The 7824-nt window shown below is 41.8% G+C and overlaps 1 pseudogene; it reads left to right on the top strand.

Annotated features, from left to right (window-relative positions):
* The first annotated feature begins 2464 nt into the window (after positions 1–2464).
* LOC123169057 (putative disease resistance RPP13-like protein 3) lies at positions 2465–7411 on the top strand (annotated as a pseudogene).
* The last annotated feature ends 413 nt before the right edge of the window (positions 7412–7824 follow it).

Here is a 7824-nt window from a genome sequence, read left to right as displayed (position 1 = left end):
GATAAAAATATTATTTGGCTGCTCTGCTACTAGCCTCAATCGGGAATTATATTGTTATAGTAGACACAATCAAATTTCACATAACTAAAGCATAATATATGATTTTGCAACATATCGTACAGAACAAAAATGATGTTGTGACTACATAACTAAAGGTTTGAAGTAGCATGCGAATTGTCATGAACATCATGTGATAATTTATTTCGGTCATGCTAAAAGTTATATGTGATATTAAAACCACAAGGGTACAATCCTAGGGGACAAGCTCTGACAGGGTACGTAGTCAAGGGAACATGTTAACACTTCCAAGTAAGATACACTGATATTTGAATTTGTCTTGAATGAAAACCCATAGAAGATGCCCCGGTAGTATAGAAAAAGTAAAACCCAAATTCTTTACCACGAAAAAATAAACCGACATTCAGAGTTCCTATAAGATTGTGCATGTCATAGAAGATAAGCGAAATAAGAAAACAACATAGACATGAATAGGAAGAATAAGTTATGATGATAGACCAAAAGCTGATTCTCAGATAAATAAGTTTGGCAAAAAGAGACCGAGGGATGGTGTTGTAGCAAAAACGTTGTAAGAAAAGAAAATCATATAATGTAACATTAGATAGTATATATGATAAATGTAATGATTTAGACTATTGGTCAAGAAACTTAGGGAATGTGTGAATGATGACTTAGCGAAAAGCCAGTATGAAAGCATACGATTATTACATTTCAATATGATAGAGTGAATCAAACACAATTAATTCTAGCCGCGCAAATGCGCGGGTCACACTACTAGTTCTTTTATACAATAGCAGTCGTTAGTTGAAGATTTATCTGAGTAAATCTTATTCTGCATTTGCGATTCTTTCGCGCCACAATCCTGCACATCCTTGTTGCCTGTTTGGAACAAATACTCTACTGCTGCCGTTAGGCTACTCATAGTGGGGAGTATCATATGTTACGGTAGCATAGCATTTAACATGATACGGTATCTATCTATGTTACTCTAACCCTCCCTCCTCTTTAATTCTTTGCCACATCAGCATGTTAACTATTCCCGAGTGCATGATACCGGCTATGATACCACCACACTATGGCCAGCCTTACACTACATCATAAACTGTCCTCCACCAGGAAGCGCTGTTTTTGGGTCGTACTGGCATATGCTCCCAAAATGTTCAGTGTCATTTTACTGTTTCTGCTGCAAGCGCCCAAAATGTTTGTATTGTGGGTGGTGTCCGTATGACCACACGTATGGCGACATCCGTTCGTAGATGTGCGCCGATATAATGGCTTCGGCACGTGGGTGGGTCCTGGAGCTGAGACGGTGAGTTTAACACCTAGACAATGCGCGCAAGTATTGCGTCAGTACCTGGATGGTGGGACGAAATGAGCTATGTCATAATACTCACGTTCAAAGTTTCGGGACGAAATGAGCTATGTCGTATTCTAAGTGGAAAATACCCAAAGTGCAGCTACAAAAATCGTGAAATGGTGGCGTTTATATAGTATTGATTATGTTGGATTTTGCTCGGAATATGGCGTAAATTATTTTGTCCCGAAACTTTTACCATGAGTATTATGCTAGACCATGTATGTTGCCCAAAAGTTTAAAAAATAGTTGAGTATTCTTTTTCAATTCGGGTGTGCCTGGACCCAGGTTCTGTGCTGTATTTTCGTTGGAAGAGCCGTTACAATTTTCTTATGCATAGATAGAGGATGTGATCATATTAATTGGGTGTATTTGTTCCACGTGAGCTAACAAGTCCATCTTTGCCAATAATTTTCATCTTTGACTGGTATTTCCTTGATGCAATTTTTAGTGTGTAGCTTTCTTGCAATTGTTTCTCCTTTTTTCATGGGACCCAACAAGCCACAATAATTCAGCAGAAGTATTTTGGGACAAACAATAAAACGCACGTCGCTCGTGTGTCATATTCCAAAGGACAATTATTGCGTTAATTAGGATTAGGACGTGTGCAGTATAACTCTCTTCCCTCATACTAATAAAATATAAATAGTCATGTAGATTTTGTATTGAGTCAAAATTTCAAGTTTTGTTAGTTTTATAAGAAACATTGACACCTACAATACCAAATCAGTGTCGTTAGATGATTATTCGGCTATGCTTTTTAGTTAACATGCTCCCTCCCCTTTCCCTTCTAAGCGGCGGCTTGGGTAAACTCGTTCCCGCAGGGGTTCACGCGCGCATAGAAAAGAGTAGATACATAGGGGAACAAGAGCCACGAGCGAAAGAATTTTGAAACAAAGGAGAAAAAAGAATACATGTCGCTCGTGTGTTACCATCCAAGGACCATTATTGCATTAACTCACCAACAAGTCCCTCTCATTGAGATTAATACCAGCTTGGTGAAACCGGAATTTCCTAATCAATCAAATCTTCTTGTAAATTCATTGTGTAAAATAACTCGTAAATTCATTGTGCCAGAATTGATCACTGATCAGGTGTGATCAGTCTCATCCGTCTAAGGATCCGGTGCGATGAGTCTCATCCGTGTAATATTTTGGAATTCCTCTTCCAACTCGTCCCGGAATGGGCGGATGACGATATATTGTGTATTATCGCATAGGCTCATTCATTAGTGGAGTGCAACGGCTACGGGTAAAGATTACAACATGAGACTTGGTTCACAGCCATGGCTCGGTCGATCAGCTATATAAGCGCCTCCCCCTACCTGTGATCTGCAAATAGTAGTTCCAACTTGAGCAAGAGAGCCTTTGAAAAACAAAGACACTCGAGCAAAGAGAGAAACCGTCCGGACATGGCAGGGACGGCGGTGAGCATGGCGAGGTCCATGCTGGGGGGTGCCATGTCCAAGGCCGCCTCTGCCGCCGCCGCCGAGATGAGCTTGTTGATGGGTGTGCGAAAGGATATCTGGTACTCCCTCTGATCCATATTACTTGCCGCGGCTTTAGTACAACTTAAGGGAGTAATTAAGTTTGTAGTTACTTAGACCTTTAGACGTCAGCATTGCTACATTTATATATGTTGCGGGTCTAAAGTCTATTCACTGAGCCACTGAGGTGCAAATTTCCCTACACGTTGCTGCATAATACGGCTCTAGGACGACACTAGCTGTTGTCCTACATTTCTTATGCATGTTTGTTTGGCAGGTTCATTAAAGATGAGCTAGAGACGATGCAGGCATTTCTGCTGACTGCCGAAGCGATTAAGATGAAAGACATTCTGCTGAAGGTGTGGGCGAAGCAGGTGAGAGACTTATCGTACAATATTGAAGATTGCCTTAGTGAATTCATGGTGCATGTGACAAGCCAAAGCTTGTCGCGGCGGCTGATGAAGCTCAAAGACCGCCATCAGATCGCCATGCAGATCCGTGACCTCAAACTCAGAGTTGAAGAAGTAAGCATTAGGAATACACGCTACAACTTGATCAAGACGGAGGCCTCCAACAGCGTTGGGGAGGTGGATTCCTACAGGGAAGATGTCCGCAATCACGCGGCTAGCAACATTGATGAAGCAGAACTTGTGGGCTTTTCCAAGCCTAAGGAGGAGTTGATAAACCTGATGGATGTCAACACTGAAGATGGTTCTCCCAAGGTAATATGTGTTGTCGGCATGGGTGGTTTAGGAAAGACTACTCTTGCAAGGAAGACATATGAAAGTAAGGAAGATATTGTGCAAAAATTCTCTTGTGTTGCTTGGATCACAGTATCACATTCAATTTTCAAGATAGAGATGCTCAAGGATATGATCAGACAACTTTTGGGACCCGAGTCACTGAAGAAATGCTTGAAAGAACTTAAAGGGAAGGCAGTGCAAGTGGGTGACCTCTCCAAGTACCTCATGGAAGAGCTCAAGGATGAAAGGTATTTTATTGTTTTTGATGACTTGTGGACCATAGATATGTGGAGGTGGATCCAAGAATTTGCTGTTGCTAGCAATAATAGGAAAGGCAGTCACATAGTAGTAACAACACGAGATATGGGCTTAGCTAAGGAGTGTTCTCGTGACTCACATATCTACCAACTCAAACCTCTACAACCAGTTGATGCTGCAAATTTGTTACTAAGAAAGAGTAGGAAAAGGCAGGAAGACATGGAGAGAGATGGGAACATAGTTGAAAAATTAGTTAAAAAGTGTGGTGGTTTACCATTGGCTATACTCATGGTAGGTGGCGTCCTTGCCACAAAAAAGGTAGCTGAATGGAGACAATTTTATGATCATCTCCCTTCAGAGCTTGAGACTAACCCCAGCCTTGAAGCAATGAGGAGGATGGTTACTCTGAGCTACAACCACCTACCATCTCATCTAAAGTCGTGCTTTTTGTACCTAAGCATCTTCCCTGAGGATTTTGAAATTAAGAGAAGGCCTCTAGTAGATAGATGGATAGCTGAGGGGTTCATCAAAGCTAGGGGTAGGGTAAACATCGAGGATGTTGGAAAAAGTTATTTCATTGAGCTAATCAACCGGAGCATGATTATACCATCAAGAGTGAATGTGGAAGGAACCGTTAAGAGCTGTCGAGTCCATGATATCATGCGTGATGTCATGGTTTCAGTTGCTAGAGATGAAAATTTTGTGTACTTGACCGCGGACGATAATTTAACTAGTGTGACAGAGGAGAATTTTCGTCATGTATCATACCATGGTAGAAAGTTCCTAAAGGAATGCATAGATTGGAGGCATGTCCGGTCATTAACTATGTTTGGTGAGAGACCCATAGAGCCACCAGCTCCCCCTTTTTCACCTAGCACGGGAATGCTTAGAGTCCTGGATCTACATGGTGCACATTTCAGAATCACAAAGAAAGATATCAAGGACATAGGATTGTTACGCCACTTGAAGTATTTGAATATTGGAAGTGCTAAAGCATATTCAAATATTTATAGAATTCCGAGATCTATAGGAAAATTAAAAGGTTTGCAGACTTTGGAGATAAGAATGACAGATATATCAACGATACCAAATGAGATTTGTAACCTTCAGAGTCTCCGTAGCATCCGGTGTAAGAAAACACATTGGTGGTCCTATCTTGGTCTTCAGCCCTCTATGGGGTGCTTGATGGACATGATGTATCATCAGATGATTACTCGTAATTCTCATGAAAAAGCTTTGAAGCCACGCATGCCTTGCTTTAGGCATTGGTCAATATACAAAGGTGTAAGTGTGCCGAGAGGGATTAGCAAGTTACAAGAGTTACAAACACTAGAGGTTGTGGACATCAAACGGAGTGATGCCAATGCAATTAAAGAGCTAGGTGAGCTTGTGCAGCTAAAAAAACTTGGGGTGGTAACGAAAGAGGCCACCGAGCAAAAATGCAAGTTGCTTTGTGCAGCTATCGAGAAGTTCACTTCCCTGTGCTCTCTTAATGTGGATGCGGACAATCATGGCTCTCTCGAGTGGCTGCATTCTGTTTCCTCTCCCCCCTACCCATGAGAGGAGCCTCAAGCTGGTTGGACGTCTTGGAGAAATGCCAGACTGGATTGGAAGTTTGGCACATTTAGTGAAGATTTATCTAGGGCACAGCAGGCTAGAAGGAAGTAAAACCATGGAACTATTAGGTGCACTGCCCAGCCTTATGCTCCTTGGTCTTCGTCAGAATGCTTATGTTGGGAAGAGTCTAGTCTTTGGAGCAAGAGCGTTCCCAAATCTCAAGGAACTAGATATTTATTATCCGGATCGAGTGAGAGAGGTGAGATTTGAAGAGGACACCTCGCACCAGTTGGCAAAGATACAAATCAGTGGCAGACGCTGTGTGGAATTTATTGGCATCAAACATCTCCCAAGGGTCAAGGAGATTTCACTTGGTTTGGGGGCTAGAGTGGCGAAGCTTGGTGAGCTGCAAGGGGAAGTGGAGGCACACCCCAACCATCCCGTGCTGCGACTAAGGGGGGACTGGAGCATGCATAACATCGACCCCTCTGAACATGAAGCGCTGGAGGAAGAATTAGCTAATTTTTGGAGGCAGCATCAGCAGGAGAGATCCGCTCATAATCGCAAGTGGTGGCCATGGCGACGACGGGCGCAATTAGGTCAGCTAATTAACTTGCATTCCGTTCAGCTAGTAGTACTAGCATATAGATAGCTATCAACCGACCGAGATGATAATTCGTACTACTATAGATATACACTTACAAGTTACAATTCATGTCTATGTAGTTTTTTTGGTCCACAACAGCCAAGGCTCCAATGTAGAAGATGATGGAGATGATTTCTTCTCTTGCACTTCTCATGACGAAGATGCTTGCTGAAGATACAACTCATGGCGCATTGCCTTATATATTGGTTCAGAAACTACTCCTATTGTTGAAGGCAACTGACAAGGATCCAACGGGGCAAAGGTAAATCCTAACCCTTCCTTATTCAACCTGATGAAATTAGTGTGGACTGAATACTGGGAGCGCATTTGCTGATGAAATAAACTCCTCTGCTGTGTTGTATGCTCTGTACTCAGCTCGGAAAACCGACCACCCAACATAAGAAGCTACTACGTACTACAAAGCTGCATATGCTGTTATGCTGCACTTGGACATCACGTTCAACTTCCTTACAAGTTTCAGGTTGATTATCTCCTCTCCGACGTTATACAGGTACCACTCAAATCTTGTTTTACTTGGGGGATGATTGGTACCGACGAGAGATGGAACAGTCCTTAGATTCGAGTTCAGTGTTGTGGTGTTACTTGTTAGGTGCATTGCTATTTCAGCCGCAAAAAAAGAAGGTGCATTCCTATTTATGTTGTGCATATAAAAGTTATATTGTTTTCTGTAATTTGAATTTTTCATACTTAGCAGGAAGAAATTTGTGTTTTCATAATAATCTCTAATAAATATTTGTACATATTTATTCCGCAGGGGAGAAGACGTGGAGATCCAATACACTTAACTATACAAGATGCTACTGCTAAGCTGCATATATTGTTATTCTGCAATTGGTCATCAGATTGAACCTTGCAAGTTTGCTGCTAGTTACCTCCTGATGTTTTTACGGTCCAAATGGAAGAGGAGTGGCACATATCTTGTGGGTATTGGTGGAACAGACGCGAGCAAGATCTCTGATCGAAAGTTCAAGTGGCAACTACTGGCCTAAATAATTGTAAATTGTTTGGAAAAGATCATGGAACGGATGATCAATCTGATGAGAAGACCTGCAATTTTGAATACAGAGTACTTGCTTCCTTTACTAGCTAGAGTATTTAAGTACCCGCAACCTGTATTGGCGATGCTGTTTTAATTACAACACCATCGTGCAAATCTAAAGCTATATTGTACTGCTGATTGGGGTGTAAATTATTTGCTGTACAGCATCGTTAGTGTGTTGTGAGAACACCGCCGGGCAAGCCTTCGTAGTTCTTTTGCTGTATGGCTGCTGTTTAATTTGTTATGAGAAACATATGTTATGGAATCGCCTGTAGCCTTTGCCCACTTGCTCGGTTTATGGGCCTGTGTTTTTGTTGTTTTATATACATGGTGCATATAGTGTAAAAGTTCTTTGTCAATGAACAAAATGCTGGCAAACAACAGTATATCTGTCCATCATTTTTCTCACCGACACAATAGTTCTGGATGTGGAAAGGGAGAAACGTAGTGCAGGGAACACAAGAGCAATGTTGAAAATATGGTCAATTGCTTGGACTTGGCTACACTGCAGACATGAATAAGTACCATCTTCAGAATGTTCACCACTGAACCTCTCAAAGATGGTTGAAGCTGGAACCGTGCATACGATCCAAGTCCATGATCACCATCACCCCGATAGCATTCTTTAGCACAAAATCTCAACGACCACTTCCTCCGTTTCATAATGTAGTGCATATAGTTTTTTAAAAAGGCAAACATCAC

Source organism: Triticum aestivum, chromosome 7D (genome assembly GCF_018294505.1).
Source record: "Triticum aestivum cultivar Chinese Spring chromosome 7D, IWGSC CS RefSeq v2.1, whole genome shotgun sequence".
NCBI classification, from domain to species: Eukaryota; Viridiplantae; Streptophyta; class Magnoliopsida; order Poales; family Poaceae; genus Triticum; species Triticum aestivum.
The sequence above is the reverse complement of the archived record's forward strand: the minus strand, read 5'-3'. Positions and strand labels throughout refer to the sequence as shown.